Below are 18343 nucleotides of genomic sequence, written 5' to 3'. Positions count from 1 at the left end.
GAGAAATACATGCAGAGCTTTTACCAGAAAAACACAGCCCAAAGAAATATTGATTCTTTGGACGTACCACTATTTAACTGCTTTAAACATCACATATAAATACACATGTCTTGGTCCACTGGTCAAATTAGACAGCAAATAATGTTGCCTGAATACCTATAGACATTACAAGCCCTAGATCCACCATTATTAAACAAATCCATTTCAGTACGTTTCTCTACAATGAACCATTTCAAATAAAACTGCTCTAATGAGTTTGTTCATATCAATGACTGAATTACGCAGACCTTTTGAAAATTACATGGAATTTCTCTTTAATTAAAGACAGTATAAAAAACTGTGTTTGAGAACCTACAATACCCAAGTACTATAGTTTTAACACATTTACGTTTAGGAGGATTTTGGAAACTCACAACAATACAGAAAATATGACTATATAGCTTTTATTAGGCTCTGTTGTTGTATTTAACAAAAAGCAGCCAAATTTCCAGAACTGACCCTGTCAGGTCAAAAGAGCCAAGCGCTAAGTTGCCTTCTACCACTCTGAAATACAGAAGCTGAGTATGAGAGTTTTCAATCTGCTGGTTAAAAGCGCACAGTGGAGAATTTTCCCCTCAATGTGGATTTACAGGCTGTTCAACCTTCCAGGCTGCATCCCGCCCCCTCGATTCCAGCCAATCAAATGATAGCATCGTCAAACAGCTCCGCCTTCAAGTTAACCAATCAGGTCGCGGAATCTCGGCGCCGCGCTGGGATTAAAAATTTTTGCCGGTGTTCTGTCGAGTTGTGCTACGCATCGATATTTGCTACTTTGCGCTTTTGCGCATGCGCAGACCCACAGCCTTGTCATAAATTTCCACGCCCATTAATCTATGCTCCCTTTCTGTCGAGTATACGTTCAGGTGAGTAATTTCTTATCTTTTTTATTGTTTCCTGACCTATAAACATTTATATAGGCTCCTTACAGTGCACACAGAGTAAGTAGTGATGTAAAAAAAATATGGGTCTGTACTGGAAGCATTTTTCGATAAGGGATGCACTATTTGACATATGATATTAGTCAATCGAGATATGCTACACATGGAAAATATTTAGTTGGTAATGGATTTGGAATGGAATTTTGGAATGGAAATGGATTTAAATCCATGCTTCCCTTGTCCATACAGTGCACGTACTTGATTTTGTAATTAAATGCGTCATAATACTGAGTTAGGCTCTATTTAATGGGAAACACACAACTGGAAGTGTAAACCGATGAGGTAGCATTTCTCGATGGAGTAGCACAGATCGATAGAGTCTGCTGACGATTAACGCTACGGTAGCATTTTTCGACAAAGCAGCACAATTCGACAGAACACCGGTGTGTTTTAAATAGAGCCTAACTCAGTATTATGACGCATTTAATTACAAAATCAAGTACGTGCACTGTATGGACAAGGGAAGCATGGATTTAAATCCATTATAACTTCCTTATTAAATATTTTCCATGTGTAGCATATCTCGATAGACTAATATCACATGTCAAATAGTGCATCCCTTATCGAAAAATGCTTCCAGTACAGACCCATATCTTTTTACATCACTACTTACTCTGTGTGCACCGTATGGACAAGGGAAGCATGGATATGCAGTTTATTTTAACTTCTTTATTATAACTTCTGTATACAAACCATATATGCATATATATATATATATATATATATATATATATATATATATATATATATAGCTAAATGGTTAGGATGACAAGGCTGTGGGTCTGCGCATGCGCAAAAGCGCAAAGTAGCAAATATCGATGCGTAGCACAACTCGACAGAACACCGGTTCTGTCTCGGACAGTCTTTGCTGCCGCTGCCGCTGCTGCATATTTGGTAAGTTATAAACATGAAGATGTGAACACATATTGTTTGTAACGTGAGATCAGCTGTAAATACGAGTACATTGTTGGAAATATCAGTAAAGTGACTGAAAACTACTCATTACCTATGTTTGCACAGCTAAATGGAGCAGCGGCTCTAAATGTTTTTAGCAGGTTGGCTAGCTAAAACAGCGTTGATGTGTCGAAACTGAGAGAAATAAAACAAACAGCAGGATTATCCTTCATATAAATAAAATGCTGCTGTCTTTTTAGTGAGGTCAGAATGGTATTGTAAACTGCTTCCAAAGCTGAAAAGGAAAATATGCATCCTTTCAGTCTGACTGCAATGCAATTGACACGAAAACAGGCTGATTAGAAGTTTAGCTCTATGGCTGTTTCATAGTTTATCAGGTTTTTGTAATGTACAGGATACTTGCCTCCAAGTCAGATACTGGAAATACCTAAATGCTTTCCAGGCTGATTTAACTGCACTTTGCAGAGGCTGATGAAGCAAACTGTACATCATTAGATGCATGGTATTTATATATTAAAGCTGCTCTGGCTTTTTTCTGAATTAGAATATACTTATGATGAAGTAAAATTAAAGCGATCTCAAAATAGAAATGGAAGGCCAGCGATCATTTCAAATTGTTGCTTGTTATTATGCCTTCCAGGCTGATGGGAAAGCCAATGAAAACTTCCTGTCCATACCTCACAAGCAGATTGTTGCTTGATATTGCTTATGTTTCAATTTACTTCAAGGCTGATGTAAAAGTTGCCAAGTTAAAAGGCTGATATAGAAATATTGCCATCTGACAGGCTGTTTAGCAGGTCAGTGATTACATATGTAGTGTTTAGTTCTGTGCCTTCCAGGCTGATAAATACTTTTTGCCTTCCGAGCTGATTGGAAGGCCAATGAAATTGTGCTATCAGTTATATAACAAGACTTATTTAAGATGTCTCTAAAGCTGATTAGACAGCCAGTGATAATTTTACATTGTTGTTTAACATTGTTTAATTCCAATTTACTTTAAGACTGATATAAAATGTGGCATGTTGAACGACTGACAAAGTATTGCCACCTCACAGACTGATTAGAAGGTCAATGGCCACTTTTTTTAATGTTACTTTAATTATGTGCCTTCTAGGCTGATGTAAAGTAAACTAGTCTCAGAGGCTAATGGAAAGCACCTGGCTGAATGGAATCTCCAAGGCTAGGCAGCCAGTAGTCACTTTATATTTGTGCTTAACATTGCTTATATTTCAATTTATTTCAAGGCTGATGTTGCCATGTAGAAAGGCTGATATATAAATATCTCAGAGGCTGTCAGCGATCACTTATTCTACTTCCAGGCTGATGTGAAGTAAACTAGCCTCAGAGACTGGTGGAAAAACCTCTTGCTTTCTAGGCTAATTATTTAACATGGCATAAGATCCCTTTAAGGTATATTATAAGGACAGTGATTGTTTAACATTGCCTGACATTATTTACATTATGATTTACTTCAAGTGAAAGGTGTCACGCTCAAAGGCTGAAGGGAAATAATGCCACCACAAAGGCTGATTTGGAGATCAGTGATCACTTATTTGGTGTTGCTTTGTTATGCCTTCCAGGCTGACGTGAAGTAAACTAGCTTTGGAGGCTGATAGACACCTGTTGATTAAGGCTGATTGGAAGGCTAATGAAAATGTATTTTAATGATTATAAGGCCAGTGATCATTTCACATTGCTTATCATTGTGTACATTTTGATTAACTGCAAGACTGATGTGAAATTTGCCATGCTGAAAAGCAGATATAAAAATATCTCACAGGCCGTTCAGAATGTCAGCGATCACTTATTTTGTGTTTATTTGTATGTTTTCCAGTCTGATGTGAAGTAAACTAGCCTCAAAGACTGATGGAAAACACCTCTTTCTTTCCAGACTCATTAGAAGGGCAATGAAAATTTACTGTCATTTATATAACATGGCTTACTTAAGATCCCTCTGAGGTTGATTAGAAAGCCAGTGATCATTTCACATTGTTGCTTGACATGGTTTACATTTTCATTTACTTCAAGACTGATGTACAAGGTCTTATGCTGAAAGGCTCATAGGAAATTTTGCCATGTCACAGGCTGATTAGAAGTTCAGTGATCACTTTTTGGCATTACTTGCTTGTATGCCTTACAGGCTGGTATGAAGTATACTAGTCTCAGAGGCAGATGGAAAACCTTTTGTTTTGAGGCTGATTAGAAAGCCATTGTTTGAATTTACTGCAATTTATTTAACATGACTTAAAATGCCTGCATGGCTAATTTGTAGGCCAGTGACCAATTTCTGTAGTGCTTTTAATATCACTTACTTTGATCAAATCAAATCAAATTTATTTGTATAGCGCTTTTTACAACGGATGTTGTCACAAAGCAGCTTTACAGAATTTCGGAAAAGACAAAGTTTTAACAGGATTGTAAGAATGTACAAAGAATGTACAGGTGGTGGCAGGTTGTGGCAGCTGGGCCATGGGCAGCTGGTCTGAAGTGGGTAGCAGGAGGACTCGGCAGTCGGTCATCCTTCAGTGTCCGACCAAACATATGGGTGATTGTATACTCGGGAAGAAAGCAGGGAGAGGGAATTAGTTTTATTCTATCTGTTTGTACATAAACAAGGGATGTAAACATTTACAGAGTGTGGCTAATGACTCCGGCAGATCTGACTATGACAGCTTAACTAAAAGGAGAGAACCAGAAGGAGACACAGACACGGCAGTACTCTGAGAGAGTTTGGCATCCCTCCGCTCCACCGTCCACAAACTTGAGTGACCGCGTGCGAGCAGCGGGACGACAGCACCAGCATCTCAATTTACTATAATTCCCTGTGTCCATGGACCCCTGGAACTGCTGCCTTTATCTAAGGGGGAACATTAGCTACCAAAAGCTAAACTAAACAAGTGAGTTTTCAGCCTAGTCTTAAAGATTGAGACTGTGTCTGAGTTCCGAACAGTTTCTGGGAGGTCATTCCAGAGTTTGGGGGCTTTATAAGAAAAAGCTCTTCGCTTAAAATAAAGAAGATACTAATCCAGGATTACTGGATAACTCCACAGTGACAGTTTTAACTCAAGTATTCCTTCTGTCTGGTGACTTTTCAGGTTTCATTTAGCTCAGTTATCTTGTTCTAACTCCTGCACTTGCTATGTGAAATACATGTAAAAGGGAATTCCACAGTTTTTTGCAAAATGAAATCAGAGATACACTTTTGCTGTGTTTTGATGCACAAGACACTATACGCCAAATTGTGAAGACCATCACCCCTCAGGCTGATAAGAAGGCCAATGGTCATTTCATGCTGTTTCCTCTTTAATAATACTCAGTCATGTACTTTGAGCCTGATATTAAAGGCATAGTCCTTACAGGTTTATAGGGCTGCCACCTCCTAGACTGATAAAATAGACAATATTGTAGTTGCTTTGATAAAATAATGTATGTTCAGGGTTGACTTAAAAGGCGCCATTTTTAAATGCTGATAAGAGAGACTCCCACTTCTCAGGCCAATCAGAAGGTCAACAATCATTTCATATTGTAGCCTCTTTTGCACCCATAAAATCACTCAAAATGTACTTGTTCTGATTAGTTTCTTTAGAATGGAGCGTTTCACATCAAACCACATGGAATCATTGATTTTTTTTTTCCATAATCTTTTTCAATTATGCTGCAATGAAGAACTATGAAAGTCTCCTTTAATAGTCAGTCATCATCAGCATCAGTTGTATTTTCTCATATGTATATATATGTGTGTGTGTGTGTGTGTGTGTGTGTGTGTGATGTATTTTCAGGTGTGTCATGGTAGACAGAGACCTCAAGTCAATGCTGTACAGAAAGTGTTTCCACACTGTATAATATCGCTGTCTTGGTTTCATGTTCTTTAGGTAACATTTTCTCATAACCATGGAATAAGAAGAGTTAGCAGAACTGCGCACATGTATTTTGTTAAGCAAGTATTTTTGTATGTTCTATATAGGCAGTTCATCGCTGGATGCAACATCAAGATGAATGCAAAAAGCATCCAGCTGTCATCAGGTCATTGATAGCTCTCAAAGAATCTGCAACAGTAAGTTATAAACTTAGTTGTCTCAAAAATGTTTTGTCTGTAGATGGTCTCTTAAAACTCATGTTAGTCTTCATTGGTTTTCCAAGAATCAGACTTCGAAGAGAGGTCAAACTAAGTGGTAGTCAGCATTGATGAACTGACGGGCATCACAATCATCTCAAACTATTTAAAAATGCACTGGCCCACATTCTAAGATGTGGGCCAATTTTGGATGAAGAGTATTCCACCAAAATAGTGAATCCTATAATTTGGCTGAGAGGTATGGATATATCTGTAGTATACTGCAATGATTACCAATCCTGTTCCTGCATATTTCAATGTTGCTCTAACCTAATCTAGCTAACTTGTAACGAAGCTACAAGTGCTTCCTAAATTGAAGTGGTCATGTTAGAACAGGAGAAAATGTGCACTACAAAGTACTTCAGTAGTGTGTTTGGGAGACACCAATAGTTTTCACCCTGTGCTCTTCACAGATGAAAGCAGGTTCACACTGAGCACATGTGACAGGCGTGACAGAGTCTGGAGACGCCGTGGAGAGCGATCTGCTGCCTGCAACATCCTTCAGCATGACCGGTTTGGCAGTAGGTCAGTAATGGTGTGGGGTGGCATTTCTTTGGAGGGCCGCACAGCCCTCCAAGTGCTCGCCAGAGGTACCTCATCAGGAGCATGCCCAGGCGTTGTAGGAAGGTCATGCAGGCACGTGGAGGCCACACACAATACTGAGCCTCATTTTGACTTTTCTTAAGGACATTACATCAAAGTTGGATCAGCCTGTAGTGTTTTTCCACTTTAATTTTGTGTGTGACTCCAAATCCAGGCCTGCATTGGTTAATAAATTTGATTTCCATTGATGATTTTTGTGTGATTTTGTTGTCAGCACATTCAACATTGTACAGAACAGAACAAAGTATTCAATGAGAATATTTCATTCATTCAGATCTAGGATGTGTTATTTGAGTGTTCCCTTTATTTTTTTGAGCAGTGTATATACTTAATAACAAGTCCGGCATTTATTTTCATTCCATCTATGTACAAGTACACAGTGGAGTGAAATTACGTTCCTCCAGGAACAACAGTACAAGGAACAAAAAGTACAAAGCGCAAACATGCAGACATCATGTGCAAAAAAAAATTAAACTACAAACAATAAATAAGATAAATTAAACAGGCAGGACAGTGCAGCACCGACACAGCACTCATTGCGGGAGGTTGTGCGGGAGGTTGAGAGATACCAACGAGATATAATTTAGGAAATTTTATATTCATTCATTTCATCTTATATATTATTCATTATAGTGTCAGATCATAAAGGGTTACAGTAATGATTTATATTCACAAATGTCAGTTCATGTGAGTGGGACTGGAAAACTACCTCAGCCTGGTCTGGGTCAAGGCATCCAGATAGAAAACACACTACTCAGAATGTTCCATGAGGTTAAATGCTGCCCAGAGCCCAGAGTGATCTCAAAAATTTGGAACCAACAGATAGAATATGTTAGAGGTAATTTTAGGTAACACTTTATTTTAAGGAACACACATTGGTGGCTTATTAAGTTCTTATTATTTGTTCAATAAAGCCTGAATTAGGCACTTCTAAATAGTTTATTCACTATGTATTAATCTTTATTCATTATGATCTGTATTAGCACATAAATAGAGATCTGTTACATGAAAGTCAGAAATAATTGCCTTATTAGTCATTATAACTCACAATTAGCACTTTCTTCATGCCTTGTTATGCTGAATTATTGAGCATGAATTATCACCTATATTATCATAGTCACTAATGCTTCATGATTTGTTCCATATTCTAAAGTGGAGTTATGATCAGCACTAATTAAAGGCTAAAAAGTGCTAAATAGAGTTTCAATAAGTCAATTTGTTCAATTTATTTACATTTAGTTGTTAAAATGTTCAAAACTAGTGGCTTCAGAGCTTGCATGTTGTGTATAATAGATGTTTCAGGTGCTACAGTGTAAAATCGAGTAAAAAATGCAAAAGCAACTGAACTTAACTGAACTTACTTTTACTAAAGACAACCTTTTACAGTTGGAATGACAAATTACTGCAATAACAAATTAATGTCAGAATTCATTCATTTGACAATTTAGTACATCACATTCCATGTTATTTTGATGCTATTCCACAAAATGCAGCACTAAAGAACTAGAATCTTTTTTCTTATGTCATGTAAAAGCATGCCAAGAGGACCTTCCCTTTGCTTATTTCCCCTCCAGTAGGTCCATTCTATTAAATCCAAATGTTCCTTCAGTGATATTTCAGATCCGTTGCCTCGTAGCCTCCATACAGTGGATTTGCAAATGCCCCACATCCGCTCAATGTTTTGAGTATGTGCCCCTGTCGTAGGCTCAACAAAAGATTCTTCATGATGGACTATGAGATGAAGATAACCCTCATTAGAAAGACAGCGATTTGATCTCCACCCGTCTGATGTTAATGTGCTCCCACGCCTCACGTAGTTCTTCAGGATGGGCATTAGGTGTCTTTTGGATCTACGCTTCACAATGCGCAACACTGGACTCCACTCAAGAGCCTGAACACCCAGCATCCCAAACACCCATGACTTTCGGTTACTGCTTCTTCCCTGGCTGTACTGAAATGTAAAAGACAAAAATTTGATGTAGAGATATTTCTTTTTCATTTTAGTCCAAACATTGCTGTAAAATGACAAAATATTAAGTACAGATAATACTTTGTTGTAATATTTTTCACAATATAATAAAAGTGTAATGCAAAATTTGGCCCCATACTGTGTGTTGCAAAATAAAATGATGACATGACTAAAATTAACACACACTGACAAGTGAAATATCAAGGACTCCAGTTAGGCTACAAATTGAGAATGGATGAGTAACTAAATGTTTTGGGTCTGTTTTTGGATTTTCAGTAAGATGAAAAATGAAAAAGAAACTCCTACCAAAACGAGTGGTGTTTTAATGATGTCATAAGTTGTAGTTACAGACTACCTGTTGTGGCATGATTAATTATACAATCAGTTTGTTCACATACACTTACTGGATACCTAATTAGAAATTAGGAAAAAATATGTTTTAGGCACAAGAGAGTTCATCTGTTGCAACACATTTGTGTTGGCCATTTTCTACCCCTTTCATTTTTAGTCAGTTTCTGATCACATGACTGCTATTGTTAGGCTGGCTACCCATCCAGGATTTCCCTGGATTATCCAAGTCTTTGGTCACCTTTGCAGAAAAAAATCCTTTCTGGACACAACATTCAAGCATTTTTAGTATTCCTTATGAAGTTTAAACTGCTTCTTTTTATCTGGTTACACCATATACCCTAAAGACAGGGACAACTGTTCAGGAAAGGTACATTGCTGGTGACATGTTTAGGCAAGAGGCAGCATTTCAACACATTAACTTAAAAATTAAGTTCTGTAGCTGAACTGATATCTGAATGAGGTTCGTAAAAAAGCAAGCCACTGATTACATGTGCAGGAATTTTACAGGGCTGAGTTGCCAGCCTTAGCTGTTGTCTTGATATTATTTGGGTGGTGGTCCATTCTCAGCAGAGGTGGAGTGGGTGTATCAGACACAGTGGTATTATGAGTAATACCACTGATGAAGTGCCAGAGGATGGCTAACACAAATCATCAAAAGATGCGCTCTCCTACGTCTCTTTCCCACTGTAGGGTTCTGAGCATGGACAGTAACTGTTATATTGGCATTTCTACACAAGGACAGGTCAACACTGAACGCTTACAGACTATGCTCAACATGGTTTTCTCAAAGCAGTTAGCTAACCTTGCTCACGACCATGGAACCTTTGAGTGGGAAAATGCAATAACGTAGTTATTCACTGACTGGTTCTATGTTTGGACTGTACCACTGCATTTTGTGTTATTTCAAAACTAAAAACAATCAAATAAGTTCACCAGGATCGCGTTATCACCAAGTACATAAAAGAATGCACTATTTTATTCCACCATTCAGCAAAACCATCAAACTAACAATAAAGAGGAGAGGAGCTGTTTAACATTAATTTAGCATGCAAACTGCTCTACTCGCCACAAAAGGTTTGATTCTGGTTTAAAGTATCTACAAAGAAAGCTGAATATTAAACATGTTTTGTAGTGTTTGGATCTGTAGGCTCCTAGCTAGGCTAATGTTTGCTGGTTCCGTTCCCCTACTTAGCAGCCGTCCAGCTTAGCTAGTTGGCTAAAGATCAAGGCACCACAATACAGGTTCAAACTAAAGGAGTCACCCGCCACAGTACAGGCTTGATTGTAGCTAACTGATGCTTAAATAACACATATAACCATTTGGCTCTAGAGTGAAAAAAACAGTATTGCACAAAGAATGCCTAAAACATAGGTATTAAGTGTATATGCACACGTTGTATCAGAGCCTGAGTGTATTGTCTCATGACTACAAAACAGAGAAAGTTGAATAAACTTACTTTGCATTTGTGGCCAAATTTACTTTCATCAATCACCACTACTTCCCGTGGGCTTCCAATTTTCTGCTTTTTCACTCTCCTCATTCTTTTCATGGCAGACTTAGACACTTTGCGCAGTTTGCTAGCAAGTTTGCTTAAGGTTGTGATGCCCTCTTGAAGCATATCTACCTGGCGAAGACGGAGCCCCTGAGCAAAACTGAATAAAAGATACAAAGAAAAATGTTTTTACATTAAACTACACTTTTATCATCAGGGTTTACAATGAAATCAGAATCAGTTAATAAAACTGTGAAGGAAACCCATTCACAACCAAATTATGAGACATGTTTCAGCCCAAACAACTTTTTGATTCCACTGTAATACAGGCAGCCAATCAGAAAAGAAATCATTTGCATACATCAGTTTTAAAGGCAGAGTAAGAAAAAACAGCCTGTTTAATTGCATGGGATACTGAGAGGTTTAAAACTGGTCATGTAAAGGCGACCAATGACCTTAGAGGAAAAAAAATATACCACAAGAAAAACACAAGATATTCACCCTTTAAAGAAATTTGTATAACGATAATATCCAAACCTTAAAATATGCTCTTATTACCCATTTATCATTCCCCTTTTAATATGCTCATCTCCCCATACCATTTGCCTTTCGGGACACGTGTCTAACATCTTGAGTGATGCTCTGTTTTATTTATCACGAGGGAATTGATGAGCCTTTGGAGTATGCAAGTCACAGCCTAATCACAGCTCTAACCAAGCCTTACTTGGATTTCGTATGGCCTGCTAAAACCACTGATGTTATTTCTTATATCATTTTTGCTCATAACCGTGCTTACCTGTAAATGTAGTGGATCCAAGTGTGGATGAGACCTCTCAAAAATTGAACCTTTTCGGGTTGGACCTCCGGATTGTGTGTTGTGGCACTCGTCACGACACACCCTTAAAAATGAAAGTGCAGAGGTCACATCTCCCATTTCTCGCTACGGTACAGGTTAATCAGTCATATGCAACGTTCAGAATTGAGGCTACTGTGACAGCCGCCCTGAGTAGCCACTATGTGTTGTGGAATTATTAGCCTTAGTATTGTTCATATTACTTTTTAAGATGTATTATGTCTTGCATTGAAAGCATAATGGTTATATTGTACAATTCTAAGAGCTAAGAGTCAGCACATAAGGCTGTGTGCTGACTAATGTTGGAATGCACAAAGATGTCAGGTAACAGGAAATACCTCGAAGCTAATAGTAGTAGACCCTGGGATTAGCACACCACACATGTGGTTCATCTGGTCAGATAAGCAGAGCCATCGTCTGGAAAACGGGGGGAGTTGGTAAACACAGGGAATACCTTAAGCTGACCTTGCAGACGCGCTCACGTCTCGAGCGCATCCTTAAACTTTTATGATGTGGATTAGTGAGATGGCCTAACGCACACATTGGAGGCTGGGGTAAGGAAGGAGCGGTCATGCGACTATAAAAAGGGAGTCAGATGAGAAGGGGTCAGAGCTTACTTGGGAGATACATGATGCATGTTCTCTGTTTGTAACCTCTCCAGAATTCTGTAATAAAACCGTTTGTTTCACTTCAGTCTGATCTACTCGTCTCATTTATTTTGCATCAACGAACACGCAGGACTGGTTTCGTCCACAGTGTGCATTACCTGAACTACAGAATAAACAGTTTACTAAATCGTTGGTGTTAACTTATCAAACTTATGTTTGATATTTGATGTTAACAAAGAATGAAATATATTCCACATATAAATGACTTAACACTGAACATTGCGAGTGATTGTTTAATGGTTAAGGGTATTCAGCTAAATCAGCCAACGTTAGCATGTAGCTACATAGTTAACTAGCTAGCCAGCTAGCTTGACCCTGAGTCCAATATAACACCAATAGCTAATCTAACTTGTAATTTTTTGATCTTACAGATAAAATGTGATTATAAAATGTAAGACTAGTTTTACTTCCTAAGTTACATTACTGTTGTTATTGTCACTCACAGGCCAAAAAGCGGGCTAACAAACGAATCAAAGCTCTTGAAACTGCAGAGGAGGCGAGTGAATGTAATGTCCCTGGTGAAAAGGAGCACCATGAGGGTGAGTAACAGCTCATCAGTGTTGTGTATAGAATAATTTTAAAAAGTTGAATATGATATTAATATTTTCCTATCATTACAGTACTAGATCAGACAAAGGACAAGGGTAGCTCGCCTGGATCAAGCAGTTAATGCTCTGTAGTCAACTAGCATAAAAGTCCATAATGTGGTTAATTTACAGAAAACAAACATTTAATTTTATATCATTGTCCTCTGATACATAGTACAGCCTGAAAATATATTTCTATCAATTTTAATTGCTATAATTTTTAAAACATTGATTTATTCCTTTTATTTATTTTTTCATGTATTTATTTTACGTTTGTGTTTTAATGCAGGTACATCTTCCAGGTATAAGTGTGAGCTTCTTGAAGAGAAGCTACGATGGCAAGAACAATAAATCAAGGATTTGGAGGATGAGAGAGACTTTCTAAGAAACTAGCTTAGGAACAAGGGTATTATTAGCTACCTTCACTAGTGTGTTTGCTCCACTTGAATTGTTCAACTGCAACTGATCTTGGCCAAGGTATCCAGACAGAAAAGATGTGACACAGAATATTCCACCAGAGACAGTTTTAACATAGAAAAGTATCCACACAGTTCAACCAAAATGAGAGTTTCACATACCTTGCCCCCAGCACTGCAGACCACAATCCAGTGATACACAGTGCTGGGGGAAAGAGTACAAGCCACCCACCAACCTCAGCGACCAACTATAATGAAGAGAGATTAAGATACATCTCAGTAATACACTTGAATGTACACATAAAAAGATACAGCAATAATTTATTATAAGAAGTATCAGTTCATGTGCGTTGGCCTGGAAACGTACCTCAGCCTGGTCTTAGCCAAGGCATCCAGGTAGAAAAGACGCCACACAGAATGTTCCACCAGGTTAAATGCTGCTCGGAGCCCAGAGTGATCTCAAAAATGAGGAGTCAACAGGTAGAATGTGTAAAAGGCAATTTTAACACAGAAAAGTATCCACACAGTTCAACCAAAAGGATCATTTCACATACCCTGCCCCCAGCACTGCAGATCACCACCCAGTGATCCACAGTGCTGGGGGTTTGAGTACAAGCCACCCGCCCACCTCAGCAACATGAGAAAAAAAAAATACGATACATCTTAGTAATAAAATTGAACGTACATATAAAAACATACAGCAATAATCCATTATCAGAAGTATCAGTTCATGTGAGTGGGGCTGGAAAAGTACCTCAGCCTGGTCTTGGCCAAGGTATCCAGATAGAACAGACGCCACATAGAATGTTCCACCAGGTTAAATGCTGCCCGGAGCCAAGAGTGATCTCAAAAATGAGGAACCAACAGATAGAATGTGTTAGAGGCAATTTTAACATAGAAAAGTATCCACACAGTTGAACCTAAAGGATCATTTCACATACCTTGCCCCCAGTACTGCAGATCAACATCCAGTGATCCACAGTGCTGGGGGTTTGAGTACAAGCCACCCGCCCACCTCAGCGACCAACTAAAATGAAGAAAGAATAAGATACAACTCAGTAATACATTTGAATGTACATATAAAAACATACAGCAATAATCCATTATCAGAAGCATCAGTTCATGTGAGTGGGGCTGGAAAAGTACCTGAGCCTGGTCTTGTCCAAGGTATCCAGACAGAAAAGATGATACACTGAATGTTCCACCAGGTTAAATGCTGCCCGGAGCCCAGAGTGATCTCAAAAATGAGGAACCACCAGTTAGAATGTGTTAGAGGCAATTTTAACATAGAAAAGTATCCACAAAGTTGAACCTAAAGGATCATTTCACATACCCTGCCCCCAGCACTGCACATCAACATCCAGTGATCCACAGTGCTGGGGGTTTGAGTACAAGCCACCCGCCCACCTCAGCAACATGAGAAAAAAAAAATACGATACATCTTAGTAATAAAATTGAATGTACATATAAAAACATACAGCAATAATCCATTATCAGAAGTATCAGTTCATGTGAGTGGGGCTGGAAAAGTACCTCAGCCTGGTCTTGGCCAAGGTATCCAGATAGAACAGACGCCACATAGAATGTTCCACCAGGTTAAATGCTACCCGGAGCCAAGAGTGATCTCAAAAATGAGGAACCAACAGATAGAAAAGTATCCACACAGTTGAACCTAAAGGATCATTTCACATACCTTGCCCCCAGTACTGCAGATCGACATCCAGTGATCCACAGTGCTGGGGGTTTGAGTACAAGCCACCCGCCCACCTCAGCGACCAACTATACGAAAGAAAAAATAAGATACATCTTGGTAATAAAATTGAATGTACATATAAAAACATACAGCAATAATCCATTATCAGAAGTATCAGTTCATGTGAGTGGGGCTGGAAAAGTACCTCAGCCTGGTCTTGGCCAAGGTATCAAGAAGGAACAGACGCCACACAGAATGTTCCACCAGGTTAAATGCTGCCCGGAGCCAAGAGTGATCTCAAAAATGAGGAACCAACAGATAGAATGTGTTAGAGGCAATTTTAACATAGAAAAGTATCCACACAGTTGAACCTAAAGGATCATTTCACATACCTTGCCCCTAGCACTGCAGATAACCATCCAGTGATCCACAGTGCTGGGGGTTGAGTACAAGCCACCCACCCACCTCAGCGAACAACTATAAGAAAAAAAAATACGATACATCTTAGTAATAAATTTGAATGTACATATAAAAACATACAGCAATAATCCATTATCAGAAGTAGCAGTTCATGTGAGTGGGGCTGGAAAAGTACCTCAGCCTGGTCTTGGCCAAGGTATCCAGACAGAAAAGATGCTACACTGAATGTTCCACCAGGTTAAATGCTGCCCGGAGCCCAGAGTGATCTCAAAAATGAGGAACCACCAGTTAGAATGTGTTAGAGGCAATTTTAACATAGAAAAGTATCCACACAGTTGAACCTAAAGGATCATTTCACATACCTTGCCCCTAGCACTGCAGATCACCATCCAGTGATCCACAGTGCTGGGGGTTTGAGTACAAGCCACCCGCCCACCTCAGCAACCAACTATAATGAAGAAAGAATAAGATACAACTCAGTAATACATTTGAATGTACACATAAAAAGATACAGCAATAATTTATTATCAGACTTATCGGTTCATGTGAGTGGGGCTGGAAAAGTACCTCAGCCTGGTCTTGGCCAAGGTATCCAGACAGAAAAGATGCTACACTGAATGTTCCACCAGGTTAAATGCTGCTCGGAGCCCAGAGTGATCTCAAAAATGAGGAACCAACAGATAGAATGTGTTAGAGGCAATTTTAACACAGAAAAGTATCCACACAGTTGAACCTAAAGGATCATTTCACATACCTTGCCCCCAGCACTGCAGATCAACATCCAGTGATCCACAGTGCTGGGGGTTTGAGTACAAGCCACCCGCCCACCTCAGCGACCAACTATAAGAAAGAAAAAAAAAGATACATCTTAGTAATAAATTCGAATGTACATATAAAAGCATACAGCAATAATCCATTATCAGAAGTATCAGTTCATGTGAGTGGGGCTGGAAAAGTACCTCAGCCTGGTCTTGGCCAAGGCATACAGATAGAACAGACGCCACATAGAATGTTCCACCAGGTTAAATGCTGCTCGGAGCCAAGAGTGATCTCCAAAATGAGGAACCAACAGATAGAATGTGTTACGAGGCAATTTTAACATAGAAAAGTATCCACACAGGTGAACCTAAAGGATCATTTCACATACCTTGCCCCTAGCACTGCAGATCAACATCCAGTGATCCACAGTGCTAAGGGGTTTGAGTACAAGCCAGCTACCCACCTCAGCGACCAACTATAAGAAAAAAAAAAAATGCGATACATCTTAGTAATAAATTTGAATGTACATATAAAAACATACAGCAATAATCCATTATCAGAAGTATCAGTTCATGTGAGTGGGGCTGGAAAAGTACCTGAGCCGGGTCTTGGCCAAGGTATCCAGACAGAAAAGATGCTACACTGAATGTTCCACCAGGTTAAATGCTGCCCGGAGCCAAGAGTGATCTCAAAAATGAGGAACCAACAGATAGAATGTGTTAGAGGCAATTTTAACATAGAAAAGTATCCACACAGTTGAACCTAAAGGATCATTTCACATACCTTGCCCCCAGTACTGCAGATCAACATCCAGTGATCCACAGTGCTGGGGGTTTGAGTACAAGCCACCCGCCCACCTCAGCGACCAACTAAAATGAAGAAAGAATAAGATACAACTCAGTAATACATTTGAATGTACATATAAAAACATACAGCAATAATCCATTATCAGAAGCATCAGTTCATGTGAGTGGGGCTGGAAAAGTACCTGAGCCTGGTCTTGTCCAAGGTATCCAGACAGAAAAGATGATACACTGAATGTTCCACCAGGTTAAATGCTGCCCGGAGCCCAGAGTGATCTCAAAAATGAGGAACCACCAGTTAGAATGTGTTAGAGGCAATTTTAACATAGAAAAGTATCCACAAAGTTGAACCTAAAGGATCATTTCACATACCCTGCCCCCAGCACTGCACATCAACATCCAGTGATCCACAGTGCTGGGGGTTTGAGTACAAGCCACCCGCCCACCTCAGCAACATGAGAAAAAAAAATACGATACATCTTAGTAATAAAATTGAATGTACATATAAAAACATACAGCAATAATCCATTATCAGAAGTATCAGTTCATGTGAGTGGGGCTGGAAAAGTACCTCAGCCTGGTCTTGGCCAAGGTATCCAGATAGAACAGACGCCACATAGAATGTTCCACCAGGTTAAATGCTACCCGGAGCCAAGAGTGATCTCAAAAATGAGGAACCAACAGATAGAAAAGTATCCACACAGTTGAACCTAAAGGATCATTTCACATACCTTGCCCCCAGTACTGCAGATCGACATCCAGTGATCCACAGTGCTGGGGGTTTGAGTACAAGCCACCCGCCCACCTCAGCGACCAACTATACGAAAGAAAAAATAAGATACATCTTGGTAATAAAATTGAATGTACATATAAAAACATACAGCAATAATCCATTATCAGAAGTATCAGTTCATGTGAGTGGGGCTGGAAAAGTACCTCAGCCTGGTCTTGGCCAAGGTATCAAGAAGGAACAGACGCCACACAGAATGTTCCACCAGGTTAAATGCTGCCCGGAGCCAAGAGTGATCTCAAAAATGAGGAACCAACAGATAGAATGTGTTAGAGGCAATTTTAACATAGAAAAGTATCCACACAGTTGAACCTAAAGGATCATTTCACATACCTTGCCCCTAGCACTGCAGATAACCATCCAGTGATCCACAGTGCTGGGGGTTGAGTACAAGCCACCCACCCACCTCAGCGAACAACTATAAGAAAAAAAAATACGATACATCTTAGTAATAAATTTGAATGTACATATAAAAACATACAGCAATAATCCATTATCAGAAGTAGCAGTTCATGTGAGTGGGGCTGGAAAAGTACCTCAACCTGGTCTTGGCCAAGGTATCCAGACAGAAAAGATGCTACACTGAATGTTCCAGCAGGTTAAATGCTGCCCGGAGCCCAGAGTGATCTCAAAAATGAGGAACCACCAGTTAGAATGTGTTAGAGGCAATTTTAACATAGAAAAGTATCCACACAGTTGAACCTAAAGGATCATTTCACATACCTTGCCCCTAGCACTGCAGATCAACATCCAGTGATCCACAGAGCTGGGGGTTTGAGTACAAGCCACCCGCCCACCTCAGCAACCAACTATAATGAAGAAAGAATAAGATACAACTCAGTAATACATTTGAATGTACACATAAAAAGATACAGCAATAATTTATTAACAGACATAGCAGTTCATGTGAGTGGGGCTGGAAAAGTACCTCA

At 39.3% G+C, this 18343-nt stretch overlaps 1 long non-coding RNA gene across 2 annotated transcripts; it reads left to right on the top strand.

Moving 5' to 3' along the window:
• The first annotated feature begins 1784 nt into the window (after positions 1 to 1784).
• Positions 1785 to 6431, top strand: LOC108438691. Of its 2 annotated transcripts, XR_001858710.2 has the most exons (4): positions 1785 to 1871; positions 5672 to 5764; positions 5857 to 5946; positions 6420 to 6431. It is a non-coding gene; the product is annotated as an uncharacterized LOC108438691 (long non-coding RNA). The 2 variants fall into 2 exon arrangements; XR_005131557.1 differs by lacking the exon at positions 6420 to 6431 and having other exon boundaries at positions 5857 to 6270.
• The last annotated feature ends 11912 nt before the right edge of the window (positions 6432 to 18343 follow it).

This window comes from Pygocentrus nattereri, chromosome 15 (assembly GCF_015220715.1).
Source record: "Pygocentrus nattereri isolate fPygNat1 chromosome 15, fPygNat1.pri, whole genome shotgun sequence".
In the NCBI taxonomy this organism is placed as follows: Eukaryota; Metazoa; Chordata; class Actinopteri; order Characiformes; family Serrasalmidae; genus Pygocentrus; species Pygocentrus nattereri.
Note: the sequence above shows the minus strand (reverse complement) of the source record. Positions and strands in the feature narration are given on the sequence as shown.